Source organism: Sinocyclocheilus anshuiensis, unplaced genomic scaffold (assembly GCF_001515605.1).
Source record: "Sinocyclocheilus anshuiensis isolate Anshui unplaced genomic scaffold, SAMN03320099.WGS_v1.1 scaffold273, whole genome shotgun sequence".
In the NCBI taxonomy this organism is placed as follows: Eukaryota; Metazoa; Chordata; class Actinopteri; order Cypriniformes; family Cyprinidae; genus Sinocyclocheilus; species Sinocyclocheilus anshuiensis.
Genome location: NW_015540857.1, coordinates 1,207,834 through 1,226,397, shown reverse-complemented (window position 1 = coordinate 1,226,397; position 18,564 = coordinate 1,207,834). Strand labels below are relative to the sequence as shown.

At 36.9% G+C, this 18,564-nt stretch overlaps 1 pseudogene; it reads left to right on the top strand.

Moving 5' to 3' along the window:
- LOC107687880 (R3H domain-containing protein 1-like) overlaps window positions 1-18,564 on the top strand; it is a 44,584-nt pseudogene that overhangs the window by 3,450 nt on the left and 22,570 nt on the right.

Genomic DNA, 18,564 nt, shown 5'->3' with positions numbered 1-18,564 from the left:
GTTGGGGGGTTTTTTTTTTTTTTTTTTTTTTACTTTACACCTTTTTAAAAACATGACGCCTTTGTTGTGCATTTCTGAAAAACCGTGAAACACAGTGCAACAGCCAAAGATGTCCATCTGACGCATGCATACACAGATCAGAAATTAACAATAGCCCACCTCGTGTGCTCGAGCACTTTTTTTCTGTCCAGTACTTGAGCAGTTAAACTGACCAAAATGAGAAATGAGGGATAAATCACCTTGTTATGCATTTACCTTTTCACCATGTGTGCCCTGTTCACCCATTAAAGTTCTGTAAATTTAGAAACAGGCGTTTGTGTTTAGGAGTATGCAGTGATATGTAGTTGGCTTGGTGTCCAAAAGAGGCCATAATCACCTTGGCAAGTTTTAGCAAAATATTAGTTATCATTTTGAATGTTACCTTTTCACCCTATGTGCCTTGTTCACCCAAAAAGTAGTGAAAATTTAGAGCCAGGCTTTTGTGTTATTAAATGTATAGTTAAATTGGTGTCCAGAAGAGGTCAAAATCACCTTATGCTTTTGGTGAAATATAATAAATAGAACTGTATCCATTTGCCTTGAGCACACTGTTCACCCAAAAAGTACGTTGAATCGTTCTGCCAAATTTTTGTGTGGAGCAGTGAATAGTTGTATGCAGTTGAATTGGTGTTAAATTTATACATTTTTAGCAAAATAAGTTATCGTCTTATGCACCGTTCACCCAAAACGTAGTGTGAATTTAGAGCCAGATGTGTGTGTTAAAAATGTGTGTAAGTATAGTGATATAAAGTTGAAGTGGTATCCAAAAAAGGCCATAAAAACTTTTTGGCAAAATATTAGTTATCATTTTGAATGTTAACTTTTCACCTTGTGTGCCCTGTTCGCCCAAAAAGTGAGAATTCACAGCTGGACATCTGTGTTAGTGTGTGTACAGTTGAATCGGTGTTCAAAAAAGGGGTCAAGATCACCTTATTATGCTTCTGCCAAAATATATGCTGTCATCTAGGATTGTACCTGTTTGCCCTGTGCACCTTGTTCACCCAAAAAATAGATTGAATCTGCAAGCTAGCCATTTTTGTGAAGGAATGAACAATAATATGCAGTTAAACTCATGTCCCAAAGAGGTCAAAGTCTTGTTATGCTTTTAGAAAAAAATCTGTCATCATCCTGAATGTTACCTGTTCACCCTCTGCTCCCTGTTCACCCAATAAGTACTGAGAATCTAGAGCAGGACCACTTTGTTTTTACAGCAAGATTTGTTATCGCCCTGAGAGCTTCTCTCATCCAGATTTCCACAAAACCCTCATCGTCTCATTTTTCTTGTATGCATCCGGGTCTCGGAGCTGCCCAGAGGTGTCACCTGGACCAGAGAAATGACCGTTGTGACCGGTCACCTTTAAATGTCAACACATTTTCTCATTCTGTTCTTACATGGCTGGAAAAGCCGGCGGACAGCAGACCTTCTCTCGTCCCTATGTATTGACGAGAATAATGACCGGTGTGGTGAATTATGGCGCTGTGGTATTTTGGGGCGATACAGAGTTATTGACCTGTTCTCTCTTTCGGTAATCAGCGTGGAGCTGGACGTTTCTCCCTAATGAGATAATATCCGATACAGATTACTACTGTGCTACCTCCTGCTGCCTCTGCTGCTTTAGTAATCCATATATTTTTCATTTATTCTTGCTGTTTTGCATAGGTAACGTTTCTTGGTCAAGCTAGTCATGAAGCGCAACGTTATCCGGCCCCCCACCCCCAACATGCTTATTAGAAGGCTTCTGGAAATTTCGCCCCTTATCCTGAGGCTATTCCCACCGTGCTTGCAGACACCATCGGGGGAAAGCAGAATAAAACGCAGCTGTCACGTTTCCTCCACAGGCGAATGGCATCTTGGGCTACAATTAGCCAGCAGTGCCAGTCCTCCCCCCCCTCTGGTCTTTTGTTATGCAAATGAGACGCATGTAATGCGCCGTTTAGCTGGAATTTTTGCAGATTTTCTCTTTCACTGAAAGGAGCTGCTTGGTGAATGGGAAGTTTTACTTTAACTTGACTGGCTTTGTGCAACTGTCAGTTTTGACTTTTTTCCTTTCTCTACAGCGAAAACGGCGGTAGTTGTCGGCGCAGTCAGTCACAATCACGTCAAGATCACGATTGTTTGTTAATTTGGAGTTTTGTCTGGGTATATTGTTTAGTCTGGAAGCGTGTTTGCTTTGAATTGTCTAGTTAGACTACGGTTTTGAGCATCGTGCCTACCTACCTTGATGACATTTTGGAAATCGAACATATTGGGCTTCCTACCTAGACAGCGTTTTGGAGCATCACACAGGAAAGCTGACTACCTAGGCAGCTGTTTTTGGGAATCAAATCTTGTGAATTGCCTACATATACTGCATTTTTTTAATCATCATACTTTGTAGGCTGCCTATCTAGACAGCGTTTCTGGTCATCAAACCTAGGGAGCCACCTACATAAATGTTGTTTTTTGGCATTTTACTTATTTAGCTCTCTTTTTAGACAGCTTTTTTGGGCATCAAACCTAATTAGCTCCCTATCTCGATAGCATTTTTGGTGTTATACTTAGCAAGCTGCTTAAATAGACAAAAATTTGGGCGTTAACAATGAACAGTGTTTCTTGGCATTTTACTTACTTGGCACCCTATCAAGACAGCATTTTTGATCATCAAACCTAGTGAGCCACCTACATAGTGTTTCTTGACATTTTACCTACTTAGTCCTTTTCTAGACAGCATTTTACTTACCGCCCTATATAGACAGCAATTTTTTCAGCATCAAACCTCATTTCTGGGCATTGAACCTTAGCTCCCTATCTAGACAGCATTTTGGGCATCAAACCAAGTGAGCTCCCTAACTAGATAGCATTTTTAAACATTCAACCTAGTGAACCGCTTATCTAGACAATGTTTCTGGCCATTTTTACCTAGTTAGTCCACTATCTGGAAAGCATTGCTGAGCATCAAAACAAGTGAGGTCCCTATCTAAAGCATCAAACATAATGACAATCAAACTAACCTAGACAGTGTTTCTGGGCATTTTATCTGGTTGGCTTCCTATCTAAAGACAATTTTTGAGCATGAAATATAGTTAGCTCCATATCTAGACAGCATTTTTGAGCATCAAACCTTGTGAGCTCCCTGTCTTATGACCTGCCTGTTTGGTTTGCTGTGGTTTTGTTCATATTCAAAGCCACTTTTCGGTCCGTTATTTGTTTTTTGGCTACATTTCGTCAGTAATGCGCAAACCGTTTTCCGTGACCCACTTTTCCCGATGACCTCACCTGCCTGCGTCGGTCAGCAACGGCAAAGACGTTCGCTCGTTAAACCTGGGCGTCTACCAAACCTCCCTTCAATTAACTTGCGGCATTTTTTGTTTGTGAAAATGTGTTTTTTTTAAGGCACAAAGGGATGTCACTTTAAGCAGGGCGTGTGTGCGACTGCGGCACTGGGTTCGACGGGTAGCTTACGTGCAACCGAATAAGGTGGATTTGCAGTGCTGGCGTGCTCCTACCCTGACAGACTGTCCCACAGTGGCACTTCGCCACAGTTGGTCGTGTGTGTGTGTGTGTGTGTGTCTCTCTGCCGTCTGCCTCTCTCTCCGGTCCACAGGGGCCATCTGATTGGCTCTCGAGGGTGGAGCCCTGCTTAACGCTGACATACTGCACCCAGCCCTCAGATTGGCCAGGGGAGGGATGACATCACAAAGGCCAGCTGTTGATTTGGCGGAGAGCTTGTGTGCGTGAGAGAGAGAGGGGAGAATCAGGAAGGATTGCGGCAGCGATGGTTTTGGGCAGGTACGCGAACGCTCCGCACTCAGACGGAGGAGAGCAAAGCTGCACTGAGCGTGCTCCGTTTGATGGCACTCGGGCTGCTATGGAAACTAATGACGTGAGCCGAGCAGCGGATCATGAACGCCAGGCAGGTGTGTGTGCGTGAAGTCTTGGACGTGTTGATTTGTATGCTGACATTTTTTCTTGCTTGTTTAAATTGCAGCGAATGTGAACAAAAAAATACGTAAAGTAGTAAAAACTTTAGTTGTATATTCGTAAATGTAAATTTTGTACGTTTTTTTTTTTTTACACAATGAAACAAGGTCATTTTAGACTTAATAAAATTTGTAAGATTTGTCTTTACAAATATATTCCAAATTGTACGCGAAAGCGTACATGATAAAATAATCTAAATTCATTTTACTGCTAATTTATTCCATGCAGATGTTAAATTCATTGCGAATAAATTTGCGTGTCAGCAAATTACACTCCATGCCTGTCTGTGTGTGTGTGCGAGCGCACTTTGTAATGACATTCTCATAATTGCTCTATTTTATAATTTAAAAAAGCGCCCGAGGCGGCTATCAGTGGAAAGCTGGGTGTTTGTGTCGGTGTAAATTACAGCCGAAGGCAGCCCGGCTAATATCGTTAATGTGGCGAATCGTGTAAATGAACTGATGAGGAGAGGAGAAGAATAGCTCGACTGTGACAGCGGCCACACACTGAGAACACAGATTGTGACGGGAGGGGGGAAAAAAGGAGGGAAAACCATTAGCGACACTTTTATCCAGAAATATGGTCCATTTGCATATTAGTCTAAAACAGGGGTGAAGTGAAATACGTGTAGCCTGGAGCCCGGCGCGGTGATGCGCTTCTTTTGTCGGAGGGTAAGTGCTCATTGCTTCCTGAAATATGGTGATTAATAATTGATAATGGTAAGTTACGGATGGGCTTTATTGTCTTGGACAACATGCTTGGAGCAGGATGATGAATGTTGCGTAAATTTTTGTGAAAAGGTCAAAATGTTGTGGCTGTGTTTGTCTTTTTTCTTATACTTTGCATGTATTGTCTGTTTTTTGTCTTTTGTTTGTTTTAGTAGTTTGTTTACGATGTAATAAAATGAAAAAAGAAGGAAAACAATAAAACAAAAGCGATATTTGTTTGTGGGCTGATGTTTTCGTTATGTCTGTATGTCCGTCCCAGAATTAGTGATTTCTAGATCTCAAAACCCAGTAAACTACCTTGACAGCATTTTTGGGCATTGCACCTAGTGAGCCTTCTACTTAGACAGCATTTTATTTTTTCAGCTCATACCTACCGAGCTGCCTATCTAGACTGCATTTTTGGTCATCAAAAGCATGTTAAATGTTTGCATAGACAGCATTTGGGTGCATCGTAATTAGTGCGCTTCCTTCCTAGACAGCATTTCTGGGCATTACACCATTTGAGCTGCCTAAGTAGCAGTTTTGGGCATCATTTTCGCCTGCTTAATGCATAAATGTTAATGTAAAAGCTTGTTATACGCCTACTGAGACAGCATTCACGGCCATCAAATCTAGTGAGCTGGTTTCTTAGATGCATTTTAGGGCATTATACCTATTGAGCCGCCTACCTAGACTGCATTTCAGACATCAAAAGCTTATTAACTGTTTGCCCAGACAGCAATCATCCATTATACTTAGTGCATTACCTTCCTAGACAGCATTTTTGGGCATAATACCTTGTGAACTGCCTTTCTAGATGCATTTAGGACATTATACTGTTTGAGCTGCATAAGCAGCAGTTTTTGGCATCATTTTCTTCTGCTTAATAATGCATACATGCAAATGTAAAAACTTGTTATTCGCCTACCCAGACAGCGTTTTTGGCCATCATATGAAGCGAACTGATTTCCTAGATGCATTTAGGGCATTATATCTATTGAGCCGCCTACCTAGACTGCATTTTCATGCAGCAAAATCATATTAACTGTTTGCCTAGGCAACAATTGCATGCATCGTATTTAGTGCACTACCTTCCTAGACAACATTTTTGGGCATTGTTCCAAATGAGCTTCCTACATACACCGCATGTTCATCAAACCTAGTGAGTGTTATACATAACCTAGTGAGCTGCCTACCTAGATGGCTTTGCTTAAAGTCTCCCTAAACAGCATCGTACTTTTTGTGCAACCTATCTAGACAGCAAATTTGGGCGTCTTACAAAGACTAGATAGCATTTCGGGCTGCGAGACCGCAAAAGCTAGTTAGCTGTCTTTATAAACAGCGTTGTCAAGCTAGTGAGCAGCCTAACACGACAAGATTTTTGGGCATCATGGCTTAGAAATTATGTAAGGTCTCTATCTAGTCCGCAGTATTGAGTATTTTACATTGTTATAGGAATATCTTGCTTGGTTTTGGGCTTCATACTTAGTAAGCTGCCTTTGAGCATTTAAAAAAAAATCTTTATCTACCTAGACAGCGCTTTTAGTCATCATACTTTGTGTTTTTTTTGGACATTAACAAGCATACTGCCTACCAAGGCATCATTTTTGGGCGTTATTTGGACATTATATGAACATTTATTCGAATAGAAATGCTCGAAAATGCAGTGTAGTTTTCGAGATGCAGCCGGAGTATTTGTGTGTTTCTGCGGTGGTTGGTTTTCTCGGGTTTTTTTATATCCTCAAGCGTCAAACTCGGACATCTGTACTGTCAAGTTTGTGAAAATATACAGCCGTCGAGGTCCACGGGGAGTCTTTCCTCTCTAGTGATGCTCGGAAGAACTTATTGAATATGGAGCGAAAACTGTTGTGCGAGCAGGAGGGGAGGGTTGTTGCGGTGGAGGGCGTATTTTGAAATGCAGATTTGGATTTTCACTTCACCTCGACATAAATGGAGAAAAAGATACGGCAGCGTCGAGATTAGCCCGCAGCAAGAGAGATGCTTGGATATTTATGAACAGCGCTCGCGTAATTCCTGACCAACTTGTAGGTGTTTCGATCCATGTGTGGGTGTAAAAGCGCTCTCATAAGTCATAATTGTCCTTGAGAGCGTCACTTGGTGCGTAATTGTGCCGCCCATTGTCCCCGCGACCTGGAACGGCTCTTGAGCCCAAAGGAGATGAAGAGACGCATGCTTCCAGCGGTGACGTGGGATAACGCCAGAGACCTGTGCGCAAACACTCATGGAAAAGTCATGGCACGGTCTCGAATCATTCTGATGGACCGTCTGGATGGATGACTGGTTTGGATGACAGCTTGTGTGTTTGTGTGCGCCACACATGAGCGTGTGGTCGTACCCACCTGTTCTTGTCATTGCCGCCACCTGCGTTACTGTCACATCGCGCGCAATGCTAATCCCTTGAATTTTGATCAGTGTATGTGTGTCACTATGCGTCTCCTCTGGTGGTTTTAGTAACATAAATCTCTTGCCGGACTCGGATTGGATGGTGTATTCGGACCCAGTTGGCGTACTTTGCGGGATTACAGAGTCAGGAGGATGGGTGGGGTTGCTTTGGGGAGGGGGGAGGGTTGATGGGTCATTGATACCCAGGTGAAGACTGGCCCATATGTTCAGTTCATTCGGACACAAGCTTGAATGGATGAATCCTACTGTTACGACAGCATTACTTTAGCGTGATAGGAAGGTTATGAAACAACTTATAAATATGCATTATTTTCAAGGAATTTTAAAGAATTGAATCAGTAGGATTGGTAATTTGCTGCTGTGTTGATTTGTTGTCATTACCTGAAACTATTCAAAACATTCAAATAAAGCTAAAAAAATATTATATGAAAAACTTAAATGAAAAATAGAAATGTTGCCAACTAACTGAAATTAATTAACTGAAAAAAAATAAAAATAAATAAAAATATTAAAGTAAGCCTAAATAGAAAAATCGAAATAATGCGAATAGCAAAGGCGCATAAAATTACTAAAAATTAAACTAAAATTAAAATAAGACTAAAATATTCATTATTTTTAATAAATTCTACGGCACTAATTCAGTAGGATTGGTTATTTGGTCTTATGTATTGATTTGAAAACATTACTGAAAACATTAAAATAAAATAAAAGTATAAAACTTAAATGATAATTAGAAATCTCGCCAACTGAAATTAATTAAAGCACTAAAATTGCTAACTGGAAATTAAAAAATAATAATAAAAAAAAAGAAAAATGAAATTAAACTAAAATAGAAAATTAAAATGCAAAAATGAAATTAAAATCAAACAAATAACAAAGGTGCATAAAAAAATTACTACCAATTAAACGAAAATTAAAATTGAAAATATTAATTTTTTTCTAATACATTTAACAGAACTAAATCAGCAAGATTAGTAATTTGGTCATCTATATTAAGATGAAATGAAATAAAATATTAATATTAGATTCAAAGTTAAATGAAATTAGAAAAATTTCATTGGCAAAAAAAAATTAAATAATAAAAAATTAAATGGAAAAAGTGGAAACTTAAAAAAAGGGAAATACACAATAATTGCAAAAAAATGAAAAATAAATCAAATTAAAACCAATCATGATTTTGCCACTCATGTTAAGTTTCTATGATTTTTCCTTTAAGATTTGTAGTTTTGTCAAATTGAGTTGATACTATTAATTATTTGTAATAGTAGGAACTCTTGTTGAATGGGAACAACCACAAATTTCTGAAGATGGAGAGTTCTTGACTCAAGAAATTTGCTAATTAATTAAAGTTATTGTACTAAGTAGGAAGGTTAAAGATGCAGCATCAGCTAGACCTAATTAATATGCATAAGCTAAACCTTGTCGTACTATACTGAGTCAATTCTGTCAAAGCAACTATTATTGTATTCTAATCAACACAAAATATTTATAAATTGAGGGTGGAGTCATATTATTGGCTTTGTATTCGAGCTCACTGAAATGCGTCAAAGGTTCAGCGTTAAACATGACTTCCTCTCTTATGTATTTTAATGTTCCTGTCTCTCTGCGGCACAGTCTGTTCTCCATATTCATGTCACCACCCTGACACTTTTTCAAAAGCGCTGCAGTGCTTCTGCTCCCTCACGGACGCTACTGTATCCATGCGTCCCTGACCTCTGTCCTTGTGTGTGTGTGACAGGTGTCCGAGGGTGATGCGGAGCGTGTGCGTGAGCCGTGGCTTGGCGACCCGACCCGAGCGCTGGTGACGGGGGTCATGGGACTGCTGCTGCCCCCTGTCCGTCTCTCAGTCCACCCCGCTGCCTCCAGAGGCCCCAGGGTCCTACGCTCCCTAAGGTTCCAGCCCAGTCCTGAAAACAGCACAACCGGTAAACACAGTCTCTTTGGTACTTATGTCATTTTATAAATACGAATACGTTTTGGTTGTATCACAAAATAACAGTTTTATTAGTTCCCCAATAATTTGTGAAAAACAAAACAAAAATCTGAAGTATTGAAGTACCTAGTTCTCTTTTGCGTATCTAGATATCAGTAGTTACATAACTTGCTTAATAGTTACAGACTATAGTTACCATATCTAGATTTGAATACTTATGTAATTTGCGTAGCTTATAGTTACAGACTGCGCAAATGCATTCTCTTTTGCATATCTACCTTTCAATAGTTATGTAACTAGCGTAACTTGGTTACATACTACGTAAATGCATATTTTTCGACCAAAACATCTGAAAATGTCATAAAAATATATCTTTTGCTTATCTAGATTTCAATAGTTACGTAACTTGCGTAACTTTCAGTAACAGATTACATGAATGCATTCTTATTTGCATATCTACCTTTCAATAGTTATGTAACTTGCGTAACTCATTGTTTCAGACTATGTAAATGCATTCTCTTTTGCGTATCTATGCTTCAATAGTTACATAACTTGCGTAACTGATTAAGACTACGTAAATGCATTCTCTTTTGCGTATCTATGTTTCAATAGTTACATAACTTGCGTAACTCATTGTTTCAGACTACGTAAATGCATTCTCTTTTGCGTATCTCTATTTTAATAGTTACTTTACTTGCGTAACTTGTTATGGACTACGTCGTAAATGCATATTTTTTTCGGGGGGAAAAAAAAGAGTAATGTTTAAAATAACTATTGCTTATCTATATTTCAGTAGTCACGTAACTTGTGTACCTATGAATCATGAACCTATAGTTACAGACTACGTTAATTGTTCTCTTTTGTGTATATAGATTTAAATAGTTAGGTAACTCGCATATTTTATAGGTATGGACAAAGTAAATTCATTGTCTTTTTTTGTATCTACATTTCAGTAGTTACGTAACTTGCAAAATTTACAGTTACGGACTATGCAAATGAATACTCATTCGTATTGTGAATCCGCATTCGAGAAATGGTTATGACTCAGTGTCAGCATGACATTTTTGATACTCGTGATTAATAATACTCGTTTTAGATCTTAAAAAGACATAGCCTTTGTTTAGTTACCAAATTGAGTCCGAAATTTGCCTATGAATAAAATCACTTATGAATTTTAATTATGTAGATTGGCATTAGCCTGTAGGCTTAACTGATTGGTCGAGATCAATATTTAGGCACTTAGTCAGGTGACTAATTAACGAATACTACTATGGGAAATGGATATTAATTAGGTTACATGACTGCACACTCCAGGAAGGTTACGAAGCACCGTCAGACATCGTTAATATTCATGTGGCAAGCCTTTGGCATTGTAGAAATCGTAATTTTGCCCAACCCGCTACATTTTTACAATTTTAACTTCAATTTGTTAGTGAAGAACCAGTAATTTTGATGTCACAAGTTGAAATAAACATCAAGCTGTCAACCAAATCAGCAGTGTGTGTTTTTATCTCATAGGTGGTGATTTTCGGTCTTGCTTCTGAGGATAATGTCTGAATCTTCTCTGGACACCAGAAGTTGTGACGTTATGAAGGTTCTGGAGAGTGACGCGCCGCACATGGCCGAACCGCCCGCGTCCCTCAACGACCCCCAACACGCGCCCCAGAATAACGGCACACACGCCCAGGAGTGTGTGACAGACCAAAACTCCTCCCATCAAACTCAGGTAAACCTAGTAACAGCAGTGATGCAATATGTGTAATGTAGTCCAAAGCCAACAGAAAATGAGATTGTAACCTCTTGCTAATTACTTATTATGGGATGGTAGTATGCTGTTGCCGCGGTTTCCATTTTCCTAATGTCTCTGCTTAAAGATAGAGATAAGACAACGAGATGAGTAGAATCAGCCAGTCAGATCCAAGCTGGCGTGTGATTGGCTAATGCCAGGAAAGAGAGGGAGGACAGTTAATCTGCACCTGAAATCCTGCTGGTTTATCTGCAAACCCTCAGGGTGTGTGAGCGTGTGTGTGTGTGTGCGCGCGTGTGACTTTGCCACCATCTGCTCTTGGTGCATTGAGAAAGGGCAGTGGCCAGGTGCATTGAACCACATGCTGATCTCAGCTCTATTCCTCGCTCATTGTTCATTTCTCTCTCCTCTCCTGCACAATTAGCTGCTTCACTGGTGCACGAACTCCTTTAACGATATATATTACCTGTGATAACGCGCAGCGCAACTTTTTGACCTTCTGGATTTGACACCATTTTCCAGGACTGGGCGATACATCAAATTATTTAATATAAATATCTACATTATACATGTCTTTACATACATATACACATATATATGTATGTGTGTGTGTATGTGTATATATATATAATATAATATAATATAATATAATATATATTAACTAAGTAAATAAAGTCTATAATAAATGAACTATTAAAGACAGTTTATCTCCAAAAACAGGCCAAAAATATTTTTATTGTTTGTTTAAACATTGTTTCACAATCTCACGCCAGTGGTTCATTTCTGTGAACCTTGTTTTTTTCTGCCTATTTCAATACAAAGGTTCAAAGACTCGTTTGTGTCATTACACAAAAATGTTCACCTTCATTTTACATGTTATAAAATGTTTTAGTACAAATATACATAGGTAAATATAGGTTTATTATTACTATGTATTGTTATATCACTGCATATAAGTGAAACATTTGACTTTTTTTAGATTTTGAGTTGCAATGGCAGTTTGATTGAAATTATGCTTCTCTTATTGCAAAAAAAGAACCTTTTTATATTTCACATCAAATACATAAATGTATCTCTATATATTTTATATATTTAATGATATATTTATATATGATATATATAATATTGTAGATTTATACTATATACTTAATTTGTTATAGTTAATACAAAAGCAATGTAAATTTTAAATTTCATTATTTATATTTATAAATTTTTAAGCATTTCATTCGTTATGACAAACAATGTGCATTTTCCTCCCTTTTTTCTGATTACCAACAGCTCGGCCAATCAGCACAGACTATTAAACGGTCCAAGGTACGGTATGATCACAGCATGAATTGGTTTGCTTTTTTTTGGATCAGTTGTTTGTGTTTCGTTTGCCTGCACTCTGTGTGCCTTGAGAGAAAAAGAGAGAGAGAGAGTTTGTCAGTGCATTGTGGGAATATAAGCCCCTGCTCGAGTCAGTAAAGAATAATAAATGTGCTTCGGGGGGGGGAGTGCTGCATTTAGCACTTCTGCAGCATGTACCGAGATGCTGGGGGTTTGTAAGACCCGAGCTCCACCTCCGGAGATTTTCCCACCTACAGTGGCAAATTCTGCTCTGCTCTTGATGCGTTTCATCACTGCATTTTAAACAGCCGAACTGTTTTTTGCGATTATGTTGAGTACGTTGTTTTTTGTTGTTGTTGTTGTTGTTTTGACATTGCCTGCAAGAAACCGTCTCTTGTGTTTATTATCATTTCTAAAAATAATAATTTACATATGAAAAACTGTCAAGCTGCTTGTTTGTTGTTTGTTTTGTGTTGTTCGTACTTTGAGATTTTCAGACTTTCAGGGGTGTCGGATCTTTACGTAAGCGTCCGTTTTAATAAACACGCTTCTAATTAACGATCTAATCACAAACCCCTCCCTGAGCTCTGAAAAGTCTCCTGAGATGCTGCAGAATGGTGCTTGTGTATTTTTAGTTGCGTTGTTGGACGTTCTTTTGCGAATGAGTGCCAGACGTTTAGGTAACCATGGTTACTCTCCTCCAGTCCAACGGCAAGTTAAAGTTAGTCCGCAGCTTGGCGGTGTGTGAGGAACCGTCTCCGCCTCCGCTCGGAGAACTGACGCACGAACAGGTAAACTTGTGTGTGTGGGTGTGTGTACGGACTAGCATACTACTTACTTTTTAGGTTATGTGACTTACTAATTCACAAACTGTTTAAAATAAAAATAGTACATTTGCGATTGCGATTCACTTAATGGTTTTTGGAAGAAGTCTCTTTTCTGATCATCAAGGTTGCATTTATTTGATATAAAATACAGTAAAAACTGTAATATTGTGAAATATTATTACAGTTTTAATTAACTCTTTTTCTATTTTGATATATTTTAAAATGTAATTTATTCCTGTGATCAAAGCTGAATTTTCAGCATCATTACTCCAGTCTTCAGTGTCACATGATCCTTCAGAAATCACTCTAATATACCTATTTATTATCAATTATGAAAACAGTTGTGCCCTTTCATATTTTTGTGGAAACTCTGAAAAACTACCATTCAAAAAACAAATAAATAATTAAAATTAATACTTTTATTGAGCAAGGATGCATTAAAGTGGCCAAAAGTGACATTTATAATGTTACAAAAGATTTCTATTTCAAATAAATAATGTTTTGAACTTTCTATTCATCAAAGAATCATGAGGGAAAAAAATGTATCATGATGTATGAACAAAAATAAGCTGTAATAAGAACCATAATTAATAACTGAGTTTATGGTTCCTCTAACTACCAAAAAGCAACTTTTTATATTATCTAAATTTCTATAATTTCTAATTTCTGTTACACAAATTAATGTTTAATTTTTCTTTTTTTAATTTATGAATAATATATAAAATAATACTATACAATAATAACTAATATATAAAATATTTAATCTTAACTGATTTGTACCTTCTCATTTTTAATTTATCCATTTTAATTTAATTTTAAAAGTTTTCATGATTTTTATATGTAAATATAAATGTAATTGTCATTTATTTTTGTAATCATATTATACATTGTCAAAAAAACATTTAATAACATGATCCAAATTTCCTTTCTTTTTGGCTGATTAACAACAGCTCACTTACAGTGTTACAAAAGATTTCTATTACAAATCAATACTGTTTGAACTTTCTGTTCATCAAGGCAGAATGTATGATTTACACACTAAAAAAGGAGTACCAATAATAATTGACCAGCAAATCAGCATATTAGAATAATTTCTGAAGGATCATGTGACATTAAAAACTGGAGTAATGATGCTGAAAATTCAGCTTCGCATCACAGGAATAAATTACATTTTAAAATATATTAAAATAGAAAACAAATATTTTAAATTGTAAAAATATTTCACAATATTACAGTTTTTACTGTATTTTTCATCAAATAAATGCAGCCTTGGTGGGCAGAAGAGGCTTCTTTCAGAAACATCAAACCGATTAACCTTTGTCCTTGCAGCCCACAATAATAACGCTGTCAAAACATCAGCACTGCTCTTAGTTGTAAAGATGCTTGCGTGTGTTGGAAGTGGGTTTTGCGCGTGTGCGCGTTTAATAGAGCTGTGCGTTTATTAAAGGTGCTCGTGTGCACGCGCGTCCCCAGCGCAGGATTGCATTCATCCATCATCTATACCAAATACAATTTTCCTGTGTCAGCTGCCGAGCGCAGTGGATTGCTATAATTGCCTGTTCTTATCTGAACCCCATTTTTGTTGTATTTATTAGGTTAGTCTGCAGCTCAGAGCTACTATTAGGAAGCCCAGAGCTCGCCGCGGGCGGTCAGCACCGTCAGCTCTTTCTATATGAGGCTGCAACTTTATTTGCACGTTTGGTTATTTCGTAGGGAGGTTATTGAGGGTGATTTGCGAAAATAGGTGTTTTGTAAACAGGGTTTTGCAATACAGTCGCATATTGATACGTCACGATTCTTTTTTTCACAATGTAACATCAATACTTTAGGTTTCAACACTAAATACAATTTTTTTTTTAATATATTTAAAATATTTGTGAAATTATGTACATTTTGGAAATTCTTCTAGGCTGTTTTCAAGTGATTTTCTACCTTTTTTTTGGACAGGCACCAACTTTGAACCTTTCTTTTTGTCCTTCTTTCTTTTAATCGTTTATTTTCAAGTGTATTTATTAATTAATGAATTAATTTAAATTGATTATTTATGATTTATATACAGGGTTGGGAGTAACGGAATACTTGTAATGGTGTTACGTAATCAGGATACAAAAATATAGTAACTGTAATCCGTTACAGTTACATCAAAAAAACAAAGTATTCGGATTACAGTTACATTTTGTAAAAAGTTGAATACTGTCAGGATTACATTTGTTTCATTTAAAATGAAATGAATTTTTTGACATCATAATGCTATATTTAGCGCTGCTTCATCATACAGTAGTTCCTGGTTCTGTTGACACTCATGTTGACTCACGTGAGCCACCTGCTGGTGCATGTGCAAATAACACCCGTCTACAGTTATTCTCCTCAAACGCGTGATGAGACGCTGCTACAGTTAATTACGATGCTTCCTGCTGTGAAAAAACGTTTTCATGTCTGGAAATTTCAGTTATTTTGTCTTCGAAAAGGATAAAGGAAATAACATAGTTGTACAGTGTTAAGCTATTCATGAAGACTCTTGCTTTAACAAAGGCTACTCAAACAACTTGAACATTTGCAGGTACGACTAGCATGGAAATCATCATGGTAGCTAAAATTCAGTGTTTGTTAGTGATTTAAAATTCCATGGTGTGCATGTGTGCAGTTGTGTGTAAGTTTTCTAGTGGAAAATGAGCTGGAAAATGTAAAAATTAACATGAGAGTCCCCACACCACGGCTCAGTCATTGAAATAAAGAAAGATCATAGCATTTCACATACATTTCAACATGTAGGCTTATTTTAAAATAGACTAATATGTATATGGTGTAAATTTTTATTAAATATTAAATATTTATTTTTACTTAATAAAAATAATAATAATACAAATAAAACTGTAATACTAAACTGTTTAGCCACTAGATGTCTGCATAGATGTCTTTTATATAAAAATATATACGGCCTGTAATATCTAGATGGTGAAACAAGACACGATTTTTAATAGTTTCAAATAGATTTTATTAGTTTTAATTTTAAAGTCATAGTTAAATAAAAGTACGTTTATTTTTATTGCTTTTTTTACTTTATTTACATATGTTTTGTAGATTGTATATTTATCATATTTATAAATGTTCATAATTATCATGTTTTTCAAAAGTAAAGCAAAGGTTGTTGTTTTTTTTTGTTTTTTTTTAAATCATAATTAGCATTTGTGAAGAAAACAATACATTACATGTGCAGGCCATAATGTTTATTATTGACTTGCATTTTCTATTTTTATTTTTTAAATAAATATTGCCAGTACTTGACTATATAATATTTGAGAGACAGGCAGCAGACAGTGTTGATGTCCTTTGAACAACCTTGCTTTTTAAATACGTTTTGTTATAAAAGAGAGACGATCGTCGTCTTTTCTCAATCGGAAGTCATGCAGTGTGAGAGCAGGTGAGGAAGAAAAGAACTCAAGGTCTTTGTGGACGAACCGTCTGAAAGACGAATAAACGTCCTTAATCAAGTGTATGTCCTTGAACGAGTGAACGAGACTTCCTCCCCGAGGAGAGAGGGTCTCTATTCATAGACATTTCTCATCTCTCTGTACCTTTCCCCCTTTCACTCTTTCACAACCTTCTCATTCACGATCCGTCCATTCGTCTTCTCTCTCGCCGTCCCTCGTGTAGCATGACATTTTTGTCCTCATTCAGAAGCTCGACAGCTAATTCGGGCTGGTCTTTCTTCTTTAGAGGAGTGGAGAGAAAGCCAGAGACCGAAAAAACAGCGGCTAACGAATTATAACGAACATAAAAGTTCGCTGAAATTAAACCAATCATTGTTTACTACTAAGGGTCAGATTTACTAGCGGCTTGCGCCTGCGCAAACCATCTTTTGGCGTTAAAATAGTACTGATAGGATTTACTAAAGACGCGCAGTGAAGAATTAGCGTTAAACAGTTATTTTTGCGCCTGAACTTATTTAATATGCATTTGTGGGAGTTTTCCTTTCAGACGCAAAATTTATGGGAGGAGATTATTAAAATGAATCACACAACGCAATTTACTAACGTTTGCGCTTGTCAGATTACTGGTATTTGCGCTATAATTTAACGCCCAAAAAAACATGCCGCACCTGATGAGCATCGGCTCTGCTTATTTGCGACTACGCTGATTTGCACTGCACTTGGTATGTTGCGTTGGTCGATATGTAAATGAGATGTTGCGTCTGTGTTCTTTAATTTGCACGTTGTCAGTAAATCACTCGCAGAAGTTTCCATGCCCATCGCCGCTGTTTTGGAATTGCGCTCTCACGCTAATTTGCCTTGTTTAGTAAATCTGGCCCTAAATCTATTTCAAACTTAAATGATTTGCCGCTCTTTTCCCTTACATTCAGCATCAAAAATGTGCTTTAAATAGCCATAAACATAGTAAATATGCGATATTCTGTGTCTTCTGAATTTATACGATAATTTTTTATGATGCTTTTAGTCATTTTTGGAGCTCGGCAGCCCTGGTTCCCATTCACTTCCATTGTATGGAAAAGTGCAGCGTGAATGTTCATCTAAATGTCTCCTTTTCTGTTTTACAGAAGTCAGTCAGTCAGAAGGTTTGGGGTTTAAAAAATAGTGAATAAATTATGACAGAATTATATCTTTTGGGTGAACTATCTCTTTAAAGCCACTGCTGTTCATTTGGCTGCTCTGTGTTTGAAATAAAGCCGAGTTTTAGCATCAGAGTGAAGGATCATGGCGGGATCGAGTCCAAAGCTCACAGAAGGGCAGAATGATCTCATAACCTCCACAATCCTTCGTGTTTCTCCTCGAGGGAGTTTGTAAATCCCATTCATGAAATATAAATTCATGGGCAGTCGAAACGGCCAAATGCCCTCTAAACCCGAAAGCCGCGCACCTGAATGGAATATATTTACTATAATGAACTTTCTGCTTGTACTGTCACTGTAATATATATAAATATGAGCAAAATAAATTTGTGTAAATCGTTCACAAAGTATGAATGATTATCCATCAGTGGGTTTATTCTCAAAAAGAACCTGGCCAATATATAATCACTTTTTTTTTATGTATTTTTTTTTTTTACATTTGAATGAAGTGTTTGCATTTGAACAAAGGATTGATTGATTTGATATTGGTTTAGCTTTTTTCCCCGTTTTTTTATTGTAAAAATAAAACTTTATTGTAACTTTTGGCCAAAAATCAGTTGATAAAGCAGTCTACTATAATCTAAGACTGAATCAATTAATTGATTATTATTATTATTACTACTATTATTATTATTATTATTATTATTATTATATGAAATTTGGTTTAGCTTTTTTCCCCATTTTTGAGACATTTGGCCAAATATCAGTTGATATATCAGCCTGTCACTAATATAAAACTAAAAAATATATATTATTATTATTATTGCTGCTGTTGTTGTTATTGGAATTTTTTTATTATCAGAAATTATTATTATTTTTATTGTTGATGTTGGAATTATCAGAATTTATTATTATTATTATTATATGGTTTAGATTTTTTTTTCCCCCTTTGTGACATTTTGCCAAATATCAGTTGATATATCAGCCTATCACTAATATCAAACTAAAACGATTAGTAGTATTGTTGTAA